Below are 24,322 nucleotides of genomic sequence, written 5' to 3' on the forward strand. Positions count from 1 at the left end.
CCGCTTGCCTAGCCGCGCGGCCTAACGCGTTGCTTCCCGAGTGGAAAGGTGTGCCGGTCCCCGTCACGAATCCGCCCGGCGGATTAGTGTAGAGGTCCGGTGTGCCGGCCAGTCTGTGGTTGGTTTTTAAGGTGGTTTTCCATCTGCCTCGGCGAATGCGGGCTGGTTTCCCTTATTCCGCCTCAGTTACACTAAGTCGGCGATGGCTGCGCAAAAAGTGTCTCCATGTATGCGTACACAGTAATTACTCTACCATGCAAATGTTTGGAGTTACACTAGTCTGTCCGTCGTTTCTAGGTCCCCGATTCAATACACACAATACACACACACCTCTTTACTATTATGTATTGGATGAGCCCCGTGTTTTTCTTTTTAAATCTTATAAGTATTTGAAAGCTATTATAAAATTATAAATCAATATTTTCTGTATATATTTTCTACATCTAATACTTGGCGTATTAAAAGTAAATATTTTCTTTACACTTATGTGCACTAATAAGCTTCGGTTCCAGACACAAGACGCGGTTCTTATACTTGGATAATCTTTTATTTTCTTTTTTTCGTAAACTCTACATGATTAGCGACGGCCAAGCAATACAGAAAGCTGCACTCCTGTGGCGTTTTCTGTTGCTAAAAATGGGAACTTGTAACGGAGGAGGTGAGAACGGACAATGATCGCGACCGACAAATGCTAACATACTAGCTCAATGTGTGTGTGCGTATGTTTTTATTTTATTCCTAATATAGAACGGGCATTATATATACGTTTTGTCTTTCTCATGTAATACGATGATGGACTTATGTAACAATAAGTAATAATTGTGTCTGAAAGAAAATATAAATGGAGTACCAGAATACTGTGTTTAAACCATGCTCCTTCCTTATAATCTTTGTTGTGCTACTGACGTGTAAAGAGTAGAAACTTTTGTGTAAATGCCCTTCTGGAGCTATTTTCTGCCGTTGTCTTGCAGAGATTATTTAAAAAAAATCTGTAATAATATCCATTAGGTACCAGTCAGAAACATAAAATTATTGAGATACAGATAGTGTTGCAGGGCGCTGGTGCTCAGTTTTCCTTTTTGTGGAAGTGATGTGTTGCTTTAACAAGCAAATAAAAGAATAAATCATTTTTCAATATTTGACACTGTTGGTAAAGGTTCGATTTAAATCTAGTAAAAAAACTTCATGGGCAATGTTATTTTTTCCCTCAACTGTGACATGAAAGCCACTCTGGCCCGGAGCCCAGCCACAAATGTGAAATTGGACTCGCAATATTATCAAATGTTATTCAACCGTGACAGACACAAGGCATATTCATTAGTATTATTTTTCTTTCTTTCTTTCTTTCTACTGGGGCTGTCACTGTGCACGATGTATGGCGACCACTTTTAGCTTCTACAATATTCTGGTATTTGTTGCCTTGGCGAAAAGTCTCAGAATATTAAATCTGCACTGCGGTTTGCGAGTACTGCAGTTGGAAGGCAAATGTGTATATAATACTTGTAGATTTAGAAAAAGCTTTTTACAGTCTCGATTGGAATGTACTCTCTGCAGTTATGTAGGTATTATAAATGATGCATTTCCTTGGTGAATACAGGGGAAGCTTATTCATTTTTTACAATTAGGGCAAACTTCTGTTTTATGTTGGAAATCTAACATTTTGTTGTAGGTTTATTTTTCCGGTCTGTACTGTGTGCAAAAAAAAAAAAATTGCAGGCGGAAGTGAAATGCTAAAAAATGTTTCTGACCAGATGGATCTATCTTTGGTATATCCTTTATCAGCGCGCGGAGTAGAGTCTGCAAAGTTAAGAGTTACTAGACGCAATGTCGTGTGCGATGCTACGAGTTCCTGAGGGAGGTTTTCTTTATGTACGTTCTTCTGTCTTTTACTTTCTTCCTCTGCATCTACATCTACCTTCATGCATTCATGGTGTTTTGAGATTCATGCAATACAAGTATTGAATATATTCCAACAATGACCAAAATTTTGTAAGAGTCCGACGTTCTGTCTATCCAGAGCATCAATACGTATGACGTAAAGGATAAAGAGTGTCTGCACCGTCTTTGATGGTTTTGTAAATTTCAGTTGTTTTATGAAGTTCCACTTGCGGTAATTTTTGTTCCTCAGGCTGCGCTGAAAAGGATAATGCTAAGATCTCTCTCTCCCTTTCCCTCCCCCCCCCCCCCTCTCTCTCTCTCTCTCTCTCTCTCTCTCTCTTTTAAGGGCGATATGGAAGAAAGCCTCGAACTCGCTGTTAAGAAAATATTGCTGTTTCCCTTCTCTTCCCTCCGCTTCTGGCATTATGGCTGAGATATATTTTATGTTTGTACGCGGAAGAGAATATCCCGCTCTTTAGCAATATTTCTTGTATGCCAGCTGATCGGAATGTCAACAAATAGACGAAATAAAAAGAAACTAACACTAGCGCTACATATGTGTATTGATGTACCCACAGTTGTTACACAAAATGTTTAAGTCACGCGAATATCTCTCGTTCTTTTTCCTGTATTACACAACTTTTATTCACGTTGTGCACTATACCACGTATATTCATAATGTTTCAGTTACAACCACGAAAAAATAATTTGTAGAACACGTCTGCAGTCGTGGTACACACTGAAATTGCCACGTCACTAGAGGATAAAGTGTAGTATCGAGTGGTAATTCGCTGTTGGCAGCAGCGGAATTAGTGCAGCTGTGTCAGGCCAATGCATATGATTTCTGTAGCCGTCTTAATTAGGTTCACACAGGTGCAAAATTTCTGCAGTTGCTGAAAACTAATTATCGCACGATACGCCATTTTATCAACGGGCTGCGTCCTGCTGTTTTTGTTCCTGTAGCGCCCCGCTGCGGTGCAGTGGTATGAGGATTTCAGTGTCTACTGGGACTGCAGACACGTACCTGCAAACCCACAAAAAATTAAATTACGTAACTTCATCTATTCGTGATGATAATTAAGAATTTATGACTATCCCAAGTAATAAAACACATTAAACTACACAGACGCGCAACTATATAGCACCGTTCTGTAGGAACTTGCAGAGAGAGATAAATGCGCAGATGCGTCAGTGCCCTTGTATTTGAAAGCGTTTGTGAACACAGGCTAGGTGGAACTTGCGTGTGTGAGTAGCGGTTGGCGGGACGGCAGTGGCCATCCGGGACCTTGTCCTCGCCAGCGGTATTGACCCCGCGGTCATTAGGGTCAGCGCCGCAAGAACGCCGCCACAATTCCATCGACTGCAGCCGCCGACCTGAGGGCGCAGACCCGTTGACCTCACGCATGAGTCAGCGCTAAAAACACGCCTAAAACTTTCTGCAAACCGCTGTGTACAAGCTGCTTGTAGACTTGTTTCGAGGTATGACCAATACAGCTTTTTTTTTCTTTTGCATCTACAGTCTATGAGCACGTTGAAGAGTTATTCCTGAAACCCTGACTCTACCTCACGAAGACGATATAGTGCTAAAATTGTTCACATAACACAGTGCCTACAGTACATCTCATGCTAATATGGCGACTTTAGAAGATATCTAGGTATTTACGCGGAATTTTTTGGTTCTAATCGTACTTCAGGTTTGGACACGAGTAGAGTCGCGTCCTACCAAACCTGCGCTTCAGTAAAACTACACTACATGAATGACGTAGTAAATGGTTGGATTATCGGTAGCGCTGGTAGGGAATTAAACGTAAATCAATGTCTACGAGAGAAACTGGGAGCCAACGACTTATCTTTGTTGTTTTGTTTCCTTGGTTGTTTTGCACATAATGAGCACTGCACATCATTCAGCGTTCAGTATTAGACCACCGCATATTTTATATCTATACAACAACACATTAAACTACAGATACGCGCAACTATATAGCACCGTTCTGTATGATAGCGGAACAAACACTGGTAGCAGTTACTTCTGTAAAATATCTGGGATTATCCGTACGGAACGATTTGAAGTGGAACGATCATATAAAATTAGTTGTTGGTAAGGCGGGTGCCGGGTGGAGATTCATTGGCAGAGTGCTTAGAAATTGCAGTCCATCAACAAAGGAGGTGTCTTACAAAACACTAGTTCGACCTATACTTGAGTATTGCTCATCAGTGTGGCATCCGTACCAGGTCGGGTTGACAGAGGAGATAGAGAAGGTCCAAAGCAGAGCGGCGCGTTTCGTCACAGGGTTATTTGGTAAGCGTGATAGCGTTACGGATATGTTCAGAAAACGCAAGTGGCAGACTCTGCAAGAGAGGCGCTCTGCATCGTGGTGTAGCTTGCTGCCCAGGTTTCGAGAGGATGAGTTTCTGGATGAGGTATCGAATATATTGCTTCCCCCTACTTATACCTCCCGAGGAGATCACGAATGTAAAGTTAGAGACATTCGAGCGCGCACGGAGGTTTTCCGGCAGTCATTCTTCCCCCGAACCATACGCGACTGGAACAGGGAAGGGAGGCCATGACAGTGGCACATTAAGTGCACTCCGCCACACACCGTTGGGTGGCTTGCGGAGTATAAATGTAGATGTAGAATATAAACTGCATTTTCTAACTAACAAAAATTATTTGATCGCGTAACGTCTGCGCTTTTCTGTAGCCAAAGCAATTACCATTGATGTAAACACAGTTTACACGTACAGACATATAAAATATATGAAGTTATTGTTGCTACTTTGTATTCAATAAAGCGTTCTTCATCTTGATCAAAGGCAAGAGTTTCCTGTTATTATTGGTGATGCAGACGTTGTTTATAAATAACAGAAGTATGTTTTATTAAAAAAATAGACGTAGTATTGAAGCCATGTTTGATATATTTCCGTTCTGCACTTTTTTTTCTTGAACCTTCTTGTATATGAAATTGCGTTTTCTAGCGCTATGTGATAAACCTGTGTTATTTTCTTGATTTTTACTACAACATCCCTCTGTTTCAGGTTACAAACCCACAATTTTCGTATAGAACATGAATTAAACATTAACAGTTGCTTTAAACACTGTTTGCCTTTAAGTAACAGACAGGAGGTTACGCAGGCAGAACTGAAATGTTCTGTAGGCCACCCGGTCTTTGACAAATCCTCTCTCAGTTTCTAAACGGTTGACCGCTTCCAATTTTTAGGGGAATCAAGTACGAATAAGATCGCACGTCAAAAAAGTGATCGTCACGAAGTAACGCCCGACAGGTGTGCAACACACTTAATGTACAGGTAACGCGGATATCGCCTTATGTGATCAAAGCTAATAGGTAAACTACCGTAATCAACTCTTACTTAACGATATTTTACAGTAGCCTACGGTACGTTCACAATTCTAGACATCAGTTTTGAAAGAGCACTTACTGTGTGTGTATTTGGAACATAAATCTAAATCTGCATTGACCTCTGGCATTATGTTTAACGAAAATATAAAAAAAAAAATATTGTAATGAATACATCGTAACTAACGACAGTTAGTATCACATCGGTAGTCGAACCAGGATTTACCTGTACTCAACAGCATTATTCTTATTCTATAGGTTATTTAATCACGCCTGCAGATCTAATTAAAATTTTCATTGCATTGGTGATGATTTCTGGACACTACCAAAAGAGGTTCTGCAACGAGACGGGAATAGTACCAATGAGGGTACGGACGGGACGAAGCACTGCTAAGCTGATTATTCACGTGCTTGTGCCGTGAGCGTCTACATCTACATCTACATGGATACTCTGCAAATCACATTTAAGTGCCTGGCAGAGGGTTCATCGAACCACCTTCACAACTGTCAATTATTCCAATCTCGTATAGCGCGCGGAAAGAATGAACATCTATATCTTTCCGTACGAGCTCTGATTTCCCTTATTTTATCGTGGTGATCGTTCCGCCCTATGTAGGTCGGTGTCAACAAAATATTTGCACATTCGGAGGAGAAAGTTGGTGATTGGAATTTCGTGAGAAGATTCCGTCGCAACGAAAAACGCCCTTCTTTTAATGATTTCCAGCCCAAATCCTGTATCATTTCTGTCACACTCTCTCCAATATTTCGCGATAATACAAAACGTGCTGCCTTTCTTTGAACTTTTTCGATGTACTCCGTCAGTCCTACCTGGTAAGGCTCCCACACCGCGCAGCAGTATTCTAAAAGAGGACGGACAAGCGTAGTCTAGGCAGTCTCCTTAGTGGGTCTGTTACATTTTCTAAGTGTCCTGCCAATAAAACGCAGCCTTCGGTTAGCCTTACACACAACATTTTCTTTGTGTTCTTTCCAATGTAAGTTGTTCGTAATTGTAATACCTAGGTATTTAGCTGAATTTACGGCTTTTAGATTAGACTGATTTATCGTGTAACAGAAGTTTAACGAGTTCCTTTTAGTACTCATGTGGATGACGTCACACTTTTCGTTATTTAGGGTCAACTGCCACATTTCGCACCAATCAGATATTGTTTTGCAGTTTGTTTTGATCTTCTGATGACTTTATTAGTCGATAAACGACAGCGTCATCCTGTACGGGCCTTTCTGGATACAGAAAATGTTCGACCGTTGCCCTGGCCATCACATTCTCCAGATTTCTCACCAACTGAAAACGTCTGGTCAATGGTGGCCGAGCAGCTGGCTCGTCACAATACGCCAGTCACTACTCTTGATGAACTGTGGTATCGTGTTGCCGCTGCATGGGCAGCTGTACCTGTACACGCCATCCAAGCTCTGTTTGACTCAATGCCCAGGCGTATCAAGGCCGTTATTAGTTGTTCTAGGTACTAATTTCTGAGTATCTATGCACCCAAATTGCGTGAAAATGTAATCACGTTTCAGTTCTAGTATAATATACACTCCTGGAAATGGAAAAAAGAACACATTGACACCGGTGTGTCAGACCCACCATACTTGCTCCGGACACTGCGAGAGGGCTGTACAAGCAATGATCACACGCACGGCACAGCGGACACACCAGGAACCGCAGTGTTGGCCGTCGAATGGCGCTAGCTGCGCAGCATTTGTGCACCGCCGCCGTCAGTGTCAGCCAGTTTGCCGTGGCATACGGAGCTCCATCGCAGTCTTTAACACTGGTAGCATGCCGCGACAGCGTGGACGTGAACCGTATGTGCAGTTGACGGACTTTGAGCGAGGGCGTATAGTGGGCATGCGGGAGGCCGGGTGGACGTACCGCCGAAATGCTCAATACGTGGGGCGTGAGGTCTCCACAGTACATCGATGTTGTCGCCAGTGGTCGGCGGAAGGTGCACGTGCCCGTCGACCTGGGACCGAACCGCAGCGACGCACGGATGCACGCCAAGACCGTACGATCCTACGCAGTGCCGTAGGGGACCGCACCGCCACTTCCCAGCAAATTAGGGACACTGTTGCTCCTGGGGTATCGGCGAGGACCATTCGCAACCGTCTCCATGAAGCTGGGCTACGGTCCCGCACACCGTTAGGCCGTCTTCCGCTCACGCCCCAACATCGTGCAGCCCGCCTCCAGTGGTGTCGCGACAGGCGTGAATGGAGGGACGAATGGAGACGTGTCGTCTTCAGCGATGAGAGTCGCTTCTGCCTTGGTGCCAATGATGGTCGTATGCGTGTTTGGCGCCGTGCAGGTGAGCGCCACAATCAGGACTGCATACGACCGAGGCACACAGGGCCAACACCCGGCATCATGGTGTGGGGAGCGATCTCCTACACTGGCCGTACACCACTGGTGATCGTCGAGGGGACACTGAATAGTGCACGGTACATCCAAACCGTCATCGAACCCATCGTTCTACCATTCCTAGACCGGCAAGGGAACTTGCTGTTCCAACAGGACAATGCACGTCCGCATGTATCCCGCGCCACCCAACGTGCTCTAGAAGGTGTAAGTCAACTACCCTGGCCAGCAAGATCTCCGGATCTGTCCCCCATTGAGCATGTTTGGGAATGGATGAAGCGTCGTTTCACGCGGTCTGCACGTCCAGCACGAACGCTGGTCCAACTGAGGCGCCAGGTGGAAATGGCATGGCAAGCCGTTCCACAGGACTACATCCAGCATCTCTACGATCGTCTCCATGGGAGAATAGCAGCCTGCATTGCTGCGAAAGGTGGATATACACTGTACTAGTGCCGACATTGTGCATGCTCTGTTGCCTGTGTCTATGTGCCTGTGGTTCTGTCAGTGTGATCATGTGATGTATCTGACCCCAGGAATGTGTCAATAAAGTTTCCCCTTCCTGGGCCAATGAATTCACGGTGTTCTTATTTCAATTTCCAGGAGTGTATTTGTCCAATGAATACCCGTTTATCATCTGCATTTCTTCTTGCTGTAGCAGTTTTAATGGCCTGTTGTGTGTTTTAAATGAGCGGTTAACTTCATTTCTCAGTTCTTGCCTTCACTTGCGACAATTGCTCACAATACGCTCTAGGTGATTAGCAGTGAAAGTTGCCAAATAATTTATTGACTTGTTACTGTTCTTGCCCGTTACATCTTACACCGCGCTGGAGGGAGACTGTACATTTCGCCCCTCATTAGGAATGCGTGGCACGTCCGGCCGAGTCGGCGCCTCGCCGCCTATAGAATGGTACATTGTTTACCGTCGCAGGCGTAAGGAAGCGGCAGGAGGTTAGCTCCGCAATGCCGAGGGCCATTTGTGAGAGGCAAAGAGAGAAAGATAGCAGGCAAAAGAAAAACGGCACAGTAAAAGCGACGGGTAATGCCCCTGGGGCGCGGGGGCGTGCCTTAGCGTTTTCCAATAGCCGGCGTATATCCAGCGCCACGTGTGCGCCACGGCACCTCCACCGTCGCATTCATTCCTGCTTGGACGCCTCGCTTAAACTTTTCTCCTGGGAGACGGAATATTTCTCTTATTTTCTTGAGGACCCCGAAACTGGTAGTGTAACATGTGCAGCGTCCCCTAACTTAAGCACGGAGGAAAATGTAATTCCACTGCCTGTTTGCAGAGTTTGCATAGTAATTGATCTGTAGCTACAAGGGGTGGACAAAAACATGCTTCAACATAAGTAGAGAGCTAGCCAAGCCTCCAGACTTGTTGTGTTTGACCACGAATGGTCCTCTGGCCAGTGTCCTCAACACTTAGCAAGTGTCAGTCGTGGTCAGGACTGTGTAGTTGTGAGCGCAGTATGTTGGAACTACGTAAATTCGAACGTGGGCAAGTTGTTGGCGCTCCTACGGTGCACGCTCCCCCAACCAAGTTAGCCGATTTGTTCGATATTTCAACAGGCACCGATCGAAGATTTATACCGCATACAGAGAAAGTGGAAAAACATCGTCCTCTAACTCACGCTGGGGACGATAGTGTGTGTTGAGTAATCACAACAGACGTTGATTAAAAACGACTGTGACGAAAAATAGAGAGACGAACAAGTGTCGCAGCAGAGAACCCTGTTCGCACCTAAACAACACGACTGGAGCTCCAGAAGCAGCGAACTGCAGAGCGAGGGGGAATTCCAAAACACATCAGCGGTGCAAATGACCACAATAGGAAAATTAATTTTAATTTTAATAATTAACAGCTTCAGTTGCACCGTTTACCTAGCCGGCCGGTTTGGCCGTGCGGTTCTAGGCGCTCAAGTCTGGAACCGCGCGACCGCTACGGTCGCAGGTTCGAATCCTGCCTCGGGCACGGATGTGTGTGATGTCCTTAGGTTAGTTAGGTTTAAGTAGTTCTAAGTTCTAGGGGACTGATGGCCACAGATGTCAAGTCCCATAGTGCTCAGAGCCATCTGAACCATCTGCACCGTTTACCTAGAATTTACCTAATAAAAATGGGGGTTCCTATTTAAAAAGAAAACGCAGTTGATATCCTTTTGACCTATGGTAGCGCCATCTAGCGGACCAACCATAGCGCCATCTGGTTTTCCCCTTCAAGCTAGATGAGTTTCGTTCTTTGTAGTTTTTTTGTTTGATGCTTATTCCGTGAAATATTTGGCCCGGTCACTATCAATGGACCACCCTGTATTTATTATCAATTACATCGCAACGCGCAGCTCTTGTACGCTAGAATGGCAGTCATCTTTCCTATACGACGATGTCCTTATTCCCATTTCTAGCTCCGCACCTCCACATCTGACACAGCCAAACACTCCAAACGCGATCGTCCTTTTGCAGGTCGTCTCAGCTTAGAGAAGATTGCAGGTCGTCTCAGCTTAGAGAAGATAGCGAAATGAGACTTCTGAAATGGTAATTTCGTGAACGGCTTACATGCACTCCGCGACGGACTGCACATGCACGATAGGATGGCAGTGGCCCAGAGCCGTACTGGAGCGTTGTTTTGCTTACCAGCTGTGTACGTCGTGTTGCCGGGGGGGGGGGGGGGGGCGGGGGAGTGGGCAGGCGGGGATTTGAGGGCTCGCCGGCGGTAATCCTAGGGCTCCAGGAGGTAGCTGGCAGGTGGCTGCGCTTCGCGCTTTGCAGGCGCCGCCGTTTTTGCCGCCGCCGCCGCCCTGCAGGGCTGTCTCACAGGGCTTAGCGCGCGCGTTCCGGGGCTTCGCGGTGACGTCCGCGGCGGAGAGGGGCGGCCCGTGTTCTGCACTGGGCTCTCCCGCTGCTAACGGTCAAGCACTCATCCACCCGCTCGCCGCGACCAAGTGTTCACCGCCGTACAAAAAATCAGTCTCACAAGGAGCTCCTTCAGAGCGAGGTATCCAATGACGAGCACCGCGCGTAGCTGAATTGCTTAGTCCACGAGTAGCTCCCAACAGCAGTGCTACAGTCCTAGTGGTGTTGATGCAAAACACATCAGTGGCGATGATAAACAAAGCAAACACTGCATTATATCTACAACAACAGCTGCTGAGGCGGACATTTCGTCAGAAAGAAACCCAAGGAATTTCGCAGAGGGAGAAAGATAGGACGTGCGTGACAGTGACCTACCACGTTGTGCACATCAAACTGTTCGTGACACAGATTATACTGATTTCAGTGTAAGCAATGGGCGGCTGAATAACTTCAAACAGTGCTTTGGACTTCGAAAACGTGAGATAACGAAATTTCAAGCAAAGCATCAGCTTGACGATGCATAGGAAACTGCAGAATCGGCGGAAAATTTGTAGATAAGATAAACAAACTTTCCCATCGTCCAGTAAGATTTGTTTTCAACTACGAGCAATCGGGGTTTGAAGAGGTTCAAAAATGGTTCAAATGGCTCTGAACACTATGGGACTTAACATCTTACGTCATGTCCCCTAGAACTTAGAACTACTTAAACCTAACTAACCTAAGGACATCACACACATCCATGCCCGAGGCAGCATTCGAACCTGCGACCGTAGCAGTCCCGCGGTTCCGTACTGCAGCGCCTACAACCGTACGGCCACCGCGGCCGGCTGTTTGAAGAGGAAATGCATGTCAAAGGAACCCTGGAAATTAAAGGTACCAGGAGAGGTGTATCAAGATCAAATAATATGAATCCCTTAAGGGGGGTAGGACGTCAAACGGGCCGACTTGGAGCAGGAGAGGCAGCACAGGACATTTTATTTTCTACTTATACAAATAAATTCACAAATATATTTAATTTATGAAAAAATGAATGAGCTGATACGTTTTAAACTTTATGTTTAGAAAAAAATCAAATTTTGTAGTTAATTATCTCAATTTTTTACCACAGTTTCTAATAGATTTGGAAAATTCTAGAGTTTCATACACCTGTAAGTATGATTTGTATGCTGTGCAAAAGTCATCAAAGAATCTCTCTTACTTGTGAAGAAAAATGTACCTATAGCAACAAATGCAGCCAACACTAAGTGAAAAAATGATGAAATTTCATATCTGAAAACAAATTATTTTGTTATGTTTTTGCACTTCCACTGCTATGAGTTTGATTTCTGAATCCTTCCTGGTCATGCTGACAAAGTTTTATGAATTTACTTGTAAAAGTATAGACAGTGGAAATTAAAATGTCCTGTGGTGCCTCTCCTGCTCCAAGTCGGCCCGTTTGACGTCCTACCCCCCTTAACGCAATAGTATACAATTATGCCGATTGTTAATCTAAACGGTAAAGTGGATGGAAAGTTATTTATTCTGCTGAATCAGATCCGCGTGCGTAATCTTGGAAGGGTAATTGGCAATATTTACGTCACCGTCAGAAAAAGTGAGAAAATGGGCGTAAGAGAACTACAGCTATGATATGAGCACTGCTTTTGACCAATATCTGATCAAAATAAGTTGCTTTTGCTTGATTCCTGTACTGCGTACAAAAATCGTACTCCTTTATAGAAAGCTATTCCCCTTGATAAGTGTGTGACATTGCAATGTGTAGCACCTGGAACCATTGGGCATTCAGCTTCTTGACATTTGTTTTTACATGCCTGTAAAGCACGTAATCACACTATCTGCAACTAAGCCTTAAAGGATAGTTGGTTTCACGATAAGCACCACAATAGATTGTTTCGCATTCGTCCGCATGCCAACACATTCCATCAATTATCATCACCCCGTTACACCAATGTGATTCTATATGCATTGTTTTAAGACTGGATACGAAGCTGAACGTCGTGTATGGTTTATAGTTTTCAAGGTTCAAAAATGGTTCAAATGGCTCTGAGCACTACGGGACTTAACTGCTGAGGTCATCAGTCCCCTAGAACTTAGAACTACTTAAACCTAACTAACCTAAGGACATCACACACGTCCATGCCTGAGGCAGGATTCGAACCTGCGACTAGTTTTCAAGGAGTTTGCCTTCAAACATGATGGTGCGAACCTTAGTGATCACTGTGGCCCGCCATTTTTCATTTGGTGTTCATGGTGCCAGTTAATGGTTTGTTTTGAACATTTGTTGAATGTCGAAGATGTCGACTTTGTGAAGTGTAATACATACATCCCACGGAAGGCTGATCTCTGCACCTCCCGGACACAAATTTTCTGTCGCCCTCGCGATGCACGTGGTGAGTCAATAGCAGCTAATATTTTTCCTATGATAACTATTACCACAATACTTTCAAATGAGCCTTACTAAAGACTGCACTTAACACGTCGCACTCAAGGGGTTCCTCGTCAGCTGGTCGAGTTAAGAGTGTACACTCTAGGAGACTGGAGACATGCCATCCGACTTTCTGATGAATGTCATCCATCCAATCCCAAGAATAGCAAGGGCAAGTCACTACGGGAACTATACCACAGTCAGCTTGGCAGCTCCTGGATCCAAATTGCTCACCAAATTAACATACGGAAGAATGGGAAATAAAATAGAATTCCTGTTAGACGTCAGTCAGTAAGATAGCGCTCCCATTAAGACAAAGGAACCCAAGATTGAGTCCCCAAAATGGTTCAAATGGATCTGAGCACTATGGGACTTAACATATGAGGTCATCAGTCCCCTAGAACTTAGAACTACTTAACGCTAACTAATCTAAGGACATCATACACATCCATGCCCGACGCAGGATTCGAACCTGCTACCGTAGCGGTCGCGCGGTTCCAGACTGAAGCGCCTAGAACCGCTCGGCCACTGCGGCCGGCTGAGTCCCCCCTCATCACATTAAGGACATCGGAGACTGAACGTTAGCTCATGTAGACAAATCTGAAGTAAGATATTTACCAGAGCCTACATTGTTCAAAAATGCTGTTTACTCAGCTGTTATTTAAACAACGCTTTATTTTGTGAAGCTCTGCTACAGACAGGGTGAGTCATCTGCACCTACCTGTGGGTTTTATGCAGGCCAGAATGCCTTCAAAAACGACGTGCGAGATTTTAGTATTCCCCTGCTCGCTAGACCAGATTAACAGGACCGTTTTGTAGGAAATTTCATGTAGTTAAATTATACAGTGGAATAGAGTCCACGGATTTCGAGTTACTCAAGAAAAACAAGATTCAACGTCACTTTTGTACGTGTATCTTGAATAATTCGAAAACTAAGGCCTCTAGCGAAAATGTATTCCAATACAGAATTTAACTGCATTAAATATCCTTCAACAAGGTGCTGTTTATTTTTTATGTTCGAATGATATTTGTTCGTAGCAAGGAAAAGAATATGAAAATTTTGCACTTGGTGTTTGAAGGTATTGTGAGTTGCATAAAACCCATACGTAGGGGTGCTGAATCACCCATCATTGGTTAGGATAGGATTGGTTACACCGACTTCTCTCATTTTAACAGTTTCTCTCATAAGTTCACCTCATGCACCGCACTGCCCTCTTCTATTTTCTTCATACTTACAGGATTTTAAGGTCAGTTTTGTGACGCCAATTTGTTAAAGCAACACCACGGGATTATAAAAAAAATGGTTCAAATGGCTCTGAGCACTATGGGACTTAACATCTATGGTCATCAGTCCCCTAGAACTTAGAACTACTTAAACCTAACTAACCTTAGGACATCACACAACACCCAGTCATCACGAGGCACAGAAAATCCCTGACCCCGCCGGGAATCGAACCCGGGAGGGATTATAAAAAATTATATATATTTGAGGATATATATATGAGGAGATGGTAGAAGATCTCCAGTCGCTCTTAAGAGCAAAAGATTTCGCACTTCTTGACACAGTTGCCGGTGGCTGAGCGTTTAGAATAAAGTCGTTTCTTCCCATTTTGTTGGTAGCGATCATATTTTATTTAAATTCTGTTGTTATTAACAAATGGAAATGTTAATTAATAAATGCTGAACAATATTTTTTAATAAAAATAATGTCTTTTAATAACCAACTGCATGAAAAAGCGAAACGTCATAAAACACTTGCTTATTTACAGAGTCTGAATAATATTACTGACGTACATAACTTTTCTTTTGACAACACGCATTTTGCATTTATATTTAATTAAAATTTAGTTTCATGAGATTAGTAATTAAAAACAGAAATATATTTTTAATGAAAATAAAGATTCAGTATTTATTAACATTTCCATTTGTTAATAAATATGGAATTTAAATAAAAGAAAAATGTCGCTAGCAACAAGATTCGATCTAATGACTTCGCGATTACTCGACTTCTACGCTACTCACTAAGCGATCGGAAACTATGTTCTGTACCTAACAGCAGTCGGCAAGCCTGTTCTCCCACTGTACTGTATTAGGAAACTCATGTCCGGGCACTGAGCTTCAAATCCTACAAGAAAATTGTCGATGGCGAGTCCGGCGGCAGTCGGCAAGGTCTCCGTGTCAGCATGAGGGGCAATAACGGCACGTTAAATAACTGGTGGTCGAACCCGCGGCCACGCTTTGCAACGAACACGATGATGACAACATTGTCGGTAGTAGCACGAGTTCAGCTTTAGGTACCCGGGTAAAATCCGCGCCGTTGACGCCCGTGGCCCCTGCAAAAGCTGGCGAAAGCTCCAGGAAGTTATATCGGATGAAAGAGTGTTCGCGAAAGTAGTCTACGGCAGCGAGATAGTGAGTTTAACAGCCTCCGGGGCCACATTGTGCCTTAACAGGTGCGTCGCGTCGTGCTCAGATGTAAATTTAAATAGCGCCGTATAATTCCCGGCGTTCCTTGTGTTATGGCGGTGATGAAGCGCCAGTGGGCTTGTTGGATAATTAACTCGGCGGCGCGTGTGCCGGAGGAGGAGGAGCCGCCACTGATAAGATTGTACCGAGAGAGCGAAAGGGAGAGGAAGGCCGTAAAAGGATTAATTAGGCGAGGTGGAGCCAGGTGGGGGGGGGGGCGGGGGGAGGCGCAGGCCGGTCGCGGACAACTTGTGCCAGAGCGGCGCTTTCAGGGCGCTGGACGCCGCTTTGACCGGGCTCTGAGTCGCTTTTAATGCAGCTGCGGTTGCGCCCGCTGTCGCACAGTAGTCGCGGCGTCCCTGAATGCCTCTGCAGTTAGAGCGGCGGCTATTTCACCGCCTGCTGCAGCTCTGCTAGAACCCTCAATGTGCTCTGGTCGCCGCAACGGTGCGCACAGTAACGCTGCTGGGATATACGGTCCCGTAAGTCGCAAGTCTACTCCTCGAACTTCGCAGGAAGCAGGGGCCAATAGGCCCCACGCACTACAGCAGAGTCCGCCGGGTTGCCTGCGCAGCAGTTGCAGGGGCAAATAGGCAACACGCAGTACAGCAGTGTCCGCCGGGTTGCCTTCGCAGGAAGCTAAGCGGCGAGGTGACACCGTAGTTCCGGTCTGACCTATAACGGGCGCAGCCTTTGCGCACATTTTGCACCGACGGTCACGTGCGCTTAGAGCGTTGCTAAGTATCCCTCCGCCTGCCGAATATTTGGGGAGCTGCGCGGCCGGACGACACCACAACGAAGTGCAGCGTCTACTACAGAGTCTGCAGGTCCCAGGACTGACGTCCTGCAAGCTAATGTGACGAACGTCAGTGGACCACAGTCTACCACCACCCATCTTTCGACGACTGCCGCTCTCCCACCAATGCTTAGCTCCAAGAATTGACGTAGAACTTCTTGGAAGTTTAACTTGACCTTATTAGGGCTTTGATACAGAGTGATTACTTGTACCTAACATCATTTGTGGTATCGTCCAGAGATCACAATTCAACCAAATTCGGCAAAGCACATCGATACCACAGACGTTAGCGAGGTCTAGCTACAGTCCGCAACGACGAGTAGAAGGCGCCCCAGAAGACATCCCTCCCTCTCCCGCACAGAAGCGGCCTCGCACAGAGGTCAATACAGAGCTGAGCTTGGAAGTGCTATGTCCCTGTTCGTGACCTCAATTGAAGCACTCAACATCATCAAATAAGTTTAAAGAGTTATTTAGGGTGGAAATGCTGCTTTGTAAATATTAAACTTCATTTTTCAAGAGAAGAGTTGTAATTTCAGGCGTCAAAAGAAGCTTTAATAGTCAACGACAGTTGTAAATTATCAAGCACTCCTGTGGCGAAGGATTGTATCAAGTTAAGTAAATCTTGTTCACATAATAAAATGAACTAGTATTTCATCTATTGTATCTTTATTAGCCTTTTCCCAGAGCAATCGAAGAACCCGAAGTCATGGCCAGGCGATTGTTGTTTCGTTTGGTCATAACACTAGTACTCTTCAGAAGAGAGTTAAGAACTATTTATACATTAGCCAGTAAAAAATGTTCTGAACTTTTACTCAGATGTGATATAATATTTTAAGCCTGCTCAATACAGCATTCCACCTACCACAGAGTAGAGACAGTGCAGGATTATTCTATCTTGGAAGGAAAATAACGTACGACAAGCGAAGGAATGAGAACATATAAAGCAGACTTTGGGCAAAGAGGACGTTCCTCACCAAAAAAAATCTATTAGTATCACACACAGACCTCAATTTGAGGAAGAAGTTTCTATGAATGTGCGTTTGGAGCACAGCATTCTATGGAAGCGAATGATGGGCAGCGTGGAAATAGGAAAGGAGGAGAATCGAATCGTTTGAGATGTGGTGTTACAAAAGAATATCGAAAATTTGGTTGCCTGATAAGATAAGAAATGAGCAGTTTATGCGCAGAATCAGCGACGAAAGAAATATGTGAAAGACACATAAAAAGGAAGGACAGGAAAATAGCACATAAGTTAAGGCATCAGGGAAACATACTGATAAGGCTTGAGCAACTTCACGGTAAGTCTCCACACTTCTCTGGAGATTGTGCAGTGAATGTCCATAAAATGGGAAGGCGATCCAAGGGAAATACTTAATGCAGCAGTCCTTGGCTTGTGAACTGTTTACAGGATGTGATGTGTCAGCTGTTTACTGCAGGGTTTAATTCGCACATGAGGAATGCACTGCGCTCCCATTTCTTGTGCCAACTAAGTTATTTCGGTAGTCTGCTCTTGCTCGCTGAACTTTAGTACGATTATTGCTCATTGCAAAGTCTCAATTTTTAATGAGTGGTCACTTTTGAAGTGAATTTTTGAATACTATCATTTCCACGCTTTCCTCACGGAGCACTGAAACTGATTATTGCTTTAACACCGAGAAGCAATCCAGTGCTACGAAGAACAGTCCAACCGGCTTTCATCGCTGTCGAAGGAAAGAGATGTAACTGGGATGAATATCTTTGCAAAATTGCGTTAAATCTCGATAAGAGTAACATACAGCCCACGACTGCCGAGAAAATGACAACGGATGAAATATTTGATGGACACTTGCAATTTCTTACATCTGACACTGTAATTAAAGATTTCAACCGACACAGAAATTTACATGGACAAGAAATTAGACTGATTATACGCTGATCTATTCTTCAGTATCAGTAATTAAAGCTAAATCACCATCTAAATAAATCAAATTTCAGTGAACTGTGTGACGAAAAACAGTGCTCTCGCCGGATGTTCGAGTCCTCCCTCGGGCGTGTGTGTGTGTGTGTGTGTGTGTGTGTGTGTGTGTGTGTGTATTATTCTTAGTATAAGTTAGTTTAAGTTCAAAATGTTCAAATGTGTGTGAAATCTTATGGAACTTAACTGATAAAGTCATCAGTCCCTAAGCTTACACACTACTTAACCTAAATTATCCTAAGGACAAACACACACACCCATGCCCGAGGGAGGACTCGAACCTCCGCCGGGACCAGCCGCACAGTCTATGACTGCAGCGCCTAGACCGCTCGGCTAATCCCGCGCGGCTTAGTTTAAGAAGTGTGTAAGTCTAGGGACCGATGACCTAAGCAGTTTGGTCCCTTAGGAATTCAGACACATTTGAACATTTGAGAAACAGTGTTTCTACGTCTACATCTATACACCGCAGGTCATCTTGTGGTTTATGGTGGAGGGTACTCTGTGCACCAGCGTCCTGTTTCAGCCGCAAATGGTGCGTGGTGAGTGAAATGAACTGTTGTTCGCCTCCGGGCGAGCAATATTGAAGTACGGGTCGAACGAGGGTTTTTTAAGCTACAAGCTTGGTGGGCGGACTACTTCCTAAGGATTCTTCCAATCAGCCCCATATGGGGAGAGCGCCTGCGCGTCACCGCCGATATCGTGCGGATTGTACGCAGGGCTTGGTCAGAAATGAAAGAGACATGTGTGGGAGTTCCAGATCGTCGAGCGTTCAGAAAAAAAGTAGCATTTTTGGCGCGGGTTGAGTGCGGCTAGAGCCATTGATGTTAGGGTAGTTTGGTGAGAGCGGCTGGCGCAGGTGAAAGATTGAAGAACGGTAATTCGAAGGTCGCGTAAAATATTTTTATTCATTTTCAGTTTTTACATAACTTTACACTGCGAAAGTACGGCAATAATGTTAAATATATTATGTTTATTAACATTTTCGTAAAAGACATGAAAACAGAAAGCATGAGCTGTGATTGCAAATAAACTTCCATGAAGGGATTGTAATACGTACACGAGAACTCTGTATATAAATTTAGGTAGTTTTATTATTTTACGGTCGATTAGTTACACGTGTTGGGGTGCTATTCGTCGCAAAAGCATGGGAAGCAGTTAGTTTCTCGGCATCTTGCACACGTTATAAACACTGCAGTTTTACAATCACATGTTTGTTATACAGTTTCTACAGAAAAGCAAAGCTGGTTTAGATTCATAAAAGATTCTCTCTCATCGGCACAGTTTGGCAGCAAATCACGCACACCGCAAAATTTCGCCAAATATTGGCGACGATAGCAGTTGACGTACAATGGAATGTATTCTGATGCAGTCTTCTTCAATGCAAAAATGAAGCTAACGGAGTACGAAGTCCTGTGCGCTTTAAGTATAATCACTATTTGAAATGTTATTTGCAGGATTCTCCTGGATGTTGTTAAGCGCAATCCTTTGATGGAAACTTATTTTCAATCAGAAATATTCAAAATGGTTCTCATGGCTCTAAGCACTATGGGACTTAACATCTGAGATCATCATTCCCCTAGGCTTAGAACTACTTAAACCTAACTAACCTAAGGACATCACACACATCCATGCCCGAGGCTGGATTCGAACCTGCGACCGTAGGAGCAGCGCGTTTCCTGACTGAAGCGCCTAGAACCGCTCGGCCACAGCGGCCGGCCCACAAATATTCCTTTGCCTTTCCTTTCCATGCCTCTTATGAAAATATTAACAAACATGAGATATTGAACGTTACTTCGTTTATTTGCGGTGTAAGTAACGTAAAAATTGAAAATAAAAATAAACATAATTTCCGTGTACGTACTCGAACCCACGATCCTAGGATTACGTCCTGGAGCCTTTCCGCTGCGCCAACAGCTCTCAGTAAACTACACTAGCACCATGGCTCGTGCCTCGTCCGACTTGCACAAAAAATTCTAATTTAATTTGATCGTTTGGACCTCTCGAGCTACCACTCCTGTCACTTTTATTTTTGGTTACGTCCTCCATAAACGGTAAGTTTGGACAAAATTGGTGACGATTAGTGGGCACGGTGCCCTTGTCCGTCTGGCATCTGCGTTTCCTACTACTAGTTTTGTGTCGCCGTTGTACTTCAAATTTTCCTGTAAGCACTCTTTTTCTTTTTCTAATACATTCCCAGAGTGACAGCGAAATGAGCATTTCGATGATCAGGACAGACGGGAAGAACGCTTGTCATACACGCTGTTAACTGTACACTCCTGATGAATGGGCGATTTAAGAAAAAGGATACAGGGAAATTTGCCAAGTACTGGCAAGCCTTTTAGTGCCTTTAGCGGCCTGAGGGAGTCTCGTCAGTTTCCCTTGCTAGCGATTGCGCCTTCGGCATCCTTTACCGCGGCGTGCCGAACTAGCGCCTGCCTGCCTCCACGTTTCATTTTGTATTTCGGTCGGAACGACATTCTTATTTCGTCAGAATCGTGGGGTCAGCGCTGATTACTCTTTGCTATTTGTTCGTGGCACAAAGGAAGTGCACAGGTATAGTGGCTGTTTGCGCAAAGAGAGGCAACCTAGCGATCTATCGAATCCTTTAAAATGAATGGGAATGACAGAAGAGAGGGATGAGTATTTTCAGTTCGCATAAGCGACGGCTATTGCGTGATTTGGTTGAGATGACAATTACAAAGATGGCAGACGGGATTCATTGGCCTGTACATCAAGACACAATGTGTGTTAAGCTTGAAGGCATAGAGCACGTTAAGAAATTGAAGTCCCACCATTATTCCACTGTGAGCTGCAATAGTTTTCAATGGAACTGAACGAAGAGTACGGAGGTTTCATAAATTACTGCAAAATATGTTAAGTGAAGGGGCATGCATGGAACGATTTTTCGATTTTTTGAAGGAAAAAGGAGTGCAGCAACGGAAATCAGAATATCCGGAATGGATTGCAGACTTAGTTTTTTTATTTGGACTTGACTGCAAACTGCCCACAGTTAATACAGGTAACTTCTTTCCGATTTCATGAGGATGCATTTAGAAAGAAAAACCCGTTCTAGAATGGACACATTCTGATGAACACAGACCAGTTCCCTAACCTGACGGGCATTAAGAAAAGGGCGAGGTTTGAAGAATTCATTATGGCCTTGAAAGAGTTACTAACGGCCAAAATGTAATGAAATTTCTTGAATTCGTCCATTATATGTAATAAGTCTATCATATATTTGTTTACATAATAACTCACAGATTAATGGTGTCACATTGGTTGTTGTATGTATGGTATATTTTATATGGCCTGAAGAAGACGTTGTTACAACGTTGAAACTAGTTGCCAAATAAAATCGACACCTTAAATACAGCTAGAGAAATTTCTTCATTTTTAATATCAATTTATACCAGCTGACGTCCCACTGTCCTCCATTTCAACTAGGGATGTACGAATATTAGTTTTAGAAAGGTTTTCAGGACATTTCAGCCTTACATCTGTCTCCGAGATGTTTCAGACACTATTTGCCATTTACGTTAAAGAGCCCTTGTGCATGTACAGATGTAACTGAGGGACCTGCAAGGTAATTCCAGTTATAATGACATATCTTTACGTTAAAAGTATGCAGGACATGTACATGGATTTCCTTAGGTAAAACTTCCAACTCTCCATAATGAGGTGGCAGAAGTGCTACAGTATTTCGAACGACAGATTTGTGAGAAATATCTTTCTATAAGTGTGAAACCAAATAAGTCCCAATTACGTGCCAACTTTAGCGCGAAACTCTGAGATTTGTGAGAAAGACCTTTCTGTGAGTGTGAAACTAAGTAACTCCCAACTACGTGGCAACTTTAGCGCGAAACTCTGTGAAACTGTCTGCCTCTGTCTGTATGGCGACACTCTGTACCAGGTAAGTCCGCAGCTCGTGGTCGTGCGGTAGCGATCTCGCTTCCCACGCCCGGGTTCGATTCCCGGCGGGGTCAGGGATTTTCTCTGCCTCGTGATGACTGGGTGTTGTGTGATGTCCTTAGGTTAGTTAGGTTTAAGTAGTTCTAAGTTCTAGGGGACTGATGACCATAGATGTTAAGTCCGATAGTGCTCAGAGCCATTTGAACCATTTTTTTTGTACCAGATAAAAATTACGTTATGTCTTCACAGCGCCAAAAATTAAATAATAATGAAAATTTGATTTTTTGTGATCTATGTTGTTGATAAGCGTGAAACGTAAGTCGGCCCGCGAGCCGATATCGTGGCCGTCCCTGCTTCAAGGCGAATGTCGGTATGACTCCTTCACCAAAGCCACTACCTTTCCACACCCCAGCTATTCCGACCCACATAAGCAGGCTGTCGCCGAGACGTTGGACTGCTCCCTTTCCTGAGACGCACCCGGAGCAGCCGCGGCGCAGAACATCTGCGCGGCCAATTTGAGGCCGGCAGCGCTCGTCGGGGCGCCCTTTGTGAGGGCGGCGCCGGCAGGCGGACACCTGTGACAGCGGGCTGAGGGCTCGCGGCTCGCAGCTTTTCCAGATTCGGGCGCCCTTTTAGCGCTGCCGCGCTGCCGGGATAATGCCGGCGGCTTTGATGCGCCGAGCTTAATATCGCAGCGCAGCGGCGCTCTGGCTTTTGCGCGCTCACGCGCCGTCGCCGCCCGCAAATCGCCATTTACACCCGTCAGCCGCACAAAGGGAACGCCGTTTGCTGCTTGCAAAGTGTCGCAATGGACCCTTCATCCACCTGCAGTTCACTGAAAAATCTCCTCTCTTCCTCAATAATTTCTACCTCAGTACCTCAAAGCGATTGTATTCGCTAATTTTTTTCTCTCGTTCACTACACCAACTGTTTATTGCCAATTTCTTTTACTGAAATGTTATTATCGTGCTGTTTCACAATGAAAGCGTGACGTCCACTTTAATGTTGACGCTTGCCCGCCATAGCGCAAGAGTAACCACGTGATGTACTGTGAAAAGCAAGACCAGTTGATTAGAGATGTGGCACTAGCCCAGACAGTACCAGTGATAGGGAACACAAAGGAGCCTCATCCTTTTCAGAGGAACCTCCCAGTAAGTAAACTGAGCGATCTGTGAAAACCGCGGCATACTTACACGTGCATAAACTGCCGCCCTCCCAAATATGCCTCCAGCGTGTTAATCACTATGGCACCACCTCGCTCGATGACTGAACAGTCAGTCGCTTATCCACATTTATCAGTGCGTACACCGCTCCTGGCATCTCACCCGTGGTGTTGCTTTCCTCCTTAGGTCTCTTATGCAAATGTAGTTGGTACCAAAGCTGAAATGTAACGAACTGACGAACAGAGACTAATTAATGAAGGGTGAACAAAAGAAACCTGTCCCATAGTGCTCAGAGATATTTGAATTTTTGAACAGATGTTGGCGTCGCTATTTTTCTGTAACTCGTGGATGACAAGTCCGCCCACTGTTATAATAGAGGTAGTGGCGGAGGACATACGGTACCATATATAATTTTACTTATGTTCGAAAAAAGGCTTATTTCTGTTAAAGTTATTTTATTGTTCTTGACGCAGCCGCTGCGCTAAGATATTTTTCATTTATTAGTGTGTATGACATCTGAAGAAGGCTATATTATTATAGCAGAAACCATGGTCAAGGTTTGAAATAAACATAATTTAGTGCAACTGTGGGCTGTTTTCCATTCGAGACATGACCGTGTCAAGCAGTACACTAGTGATGTTATATTCGAAAAATATGGCATGTTTTTCCTCCTCATCTGCATTAACTTACAATTTTCTACGTTTAGATCTAGCTGTCATTCATTACGGCAAGAAGAAATTTTGTCTACGTCATCTTGTATCCACCTACACTAATCCAATAACGACACCTTCCCGTACATAACAGTATTAACAGCAAACAACCGCAGATTACTGCTCACCCTATCAGTCAAGCTGCCGGCCGGGGTGGCCGTGCGGTTCTAGGCGCTTCAGTCCGGAACCGCGTGGCTGTTACGGTCGCAGGTTCGAATCCTGCCTCGAGCACGGGTGTGTGTGATGTGCTTAGGTTAGTTAGGTTCAAGTAGTTTTGAGTTCTAGGGCACTGATGACCTCAGATGTTAAGTCCCATAGTGCTCAGAGCCATATCAGTCAAGCTGTTTATCTATGTAAAGAATAAAAGTGGTCCTTTAACACTCCCTAGGGGCATTCCTGACGATACCCTTGTCTCTGGTGAACACTCGCCGCCGAGGACAACGTAATGGATTCTAG

The sequence above is a fragment of the Schistocerca cancellata genome, chromosome 3, assembly GCF_023864275.1.
Source record: "Schistocerca cancellata isolate TAMUIC-IGC-003103 chromosome 3, iqSchCanc2.1, whole genome shotgun sequence".
NCBI classification, from domain to species: domain Eukaryota; kingdom Metazoa; phylum Arthropoda; class Insecta; order Orthoptera; family Acrididae; genus Schistocerca; species Schistocerca cancellata.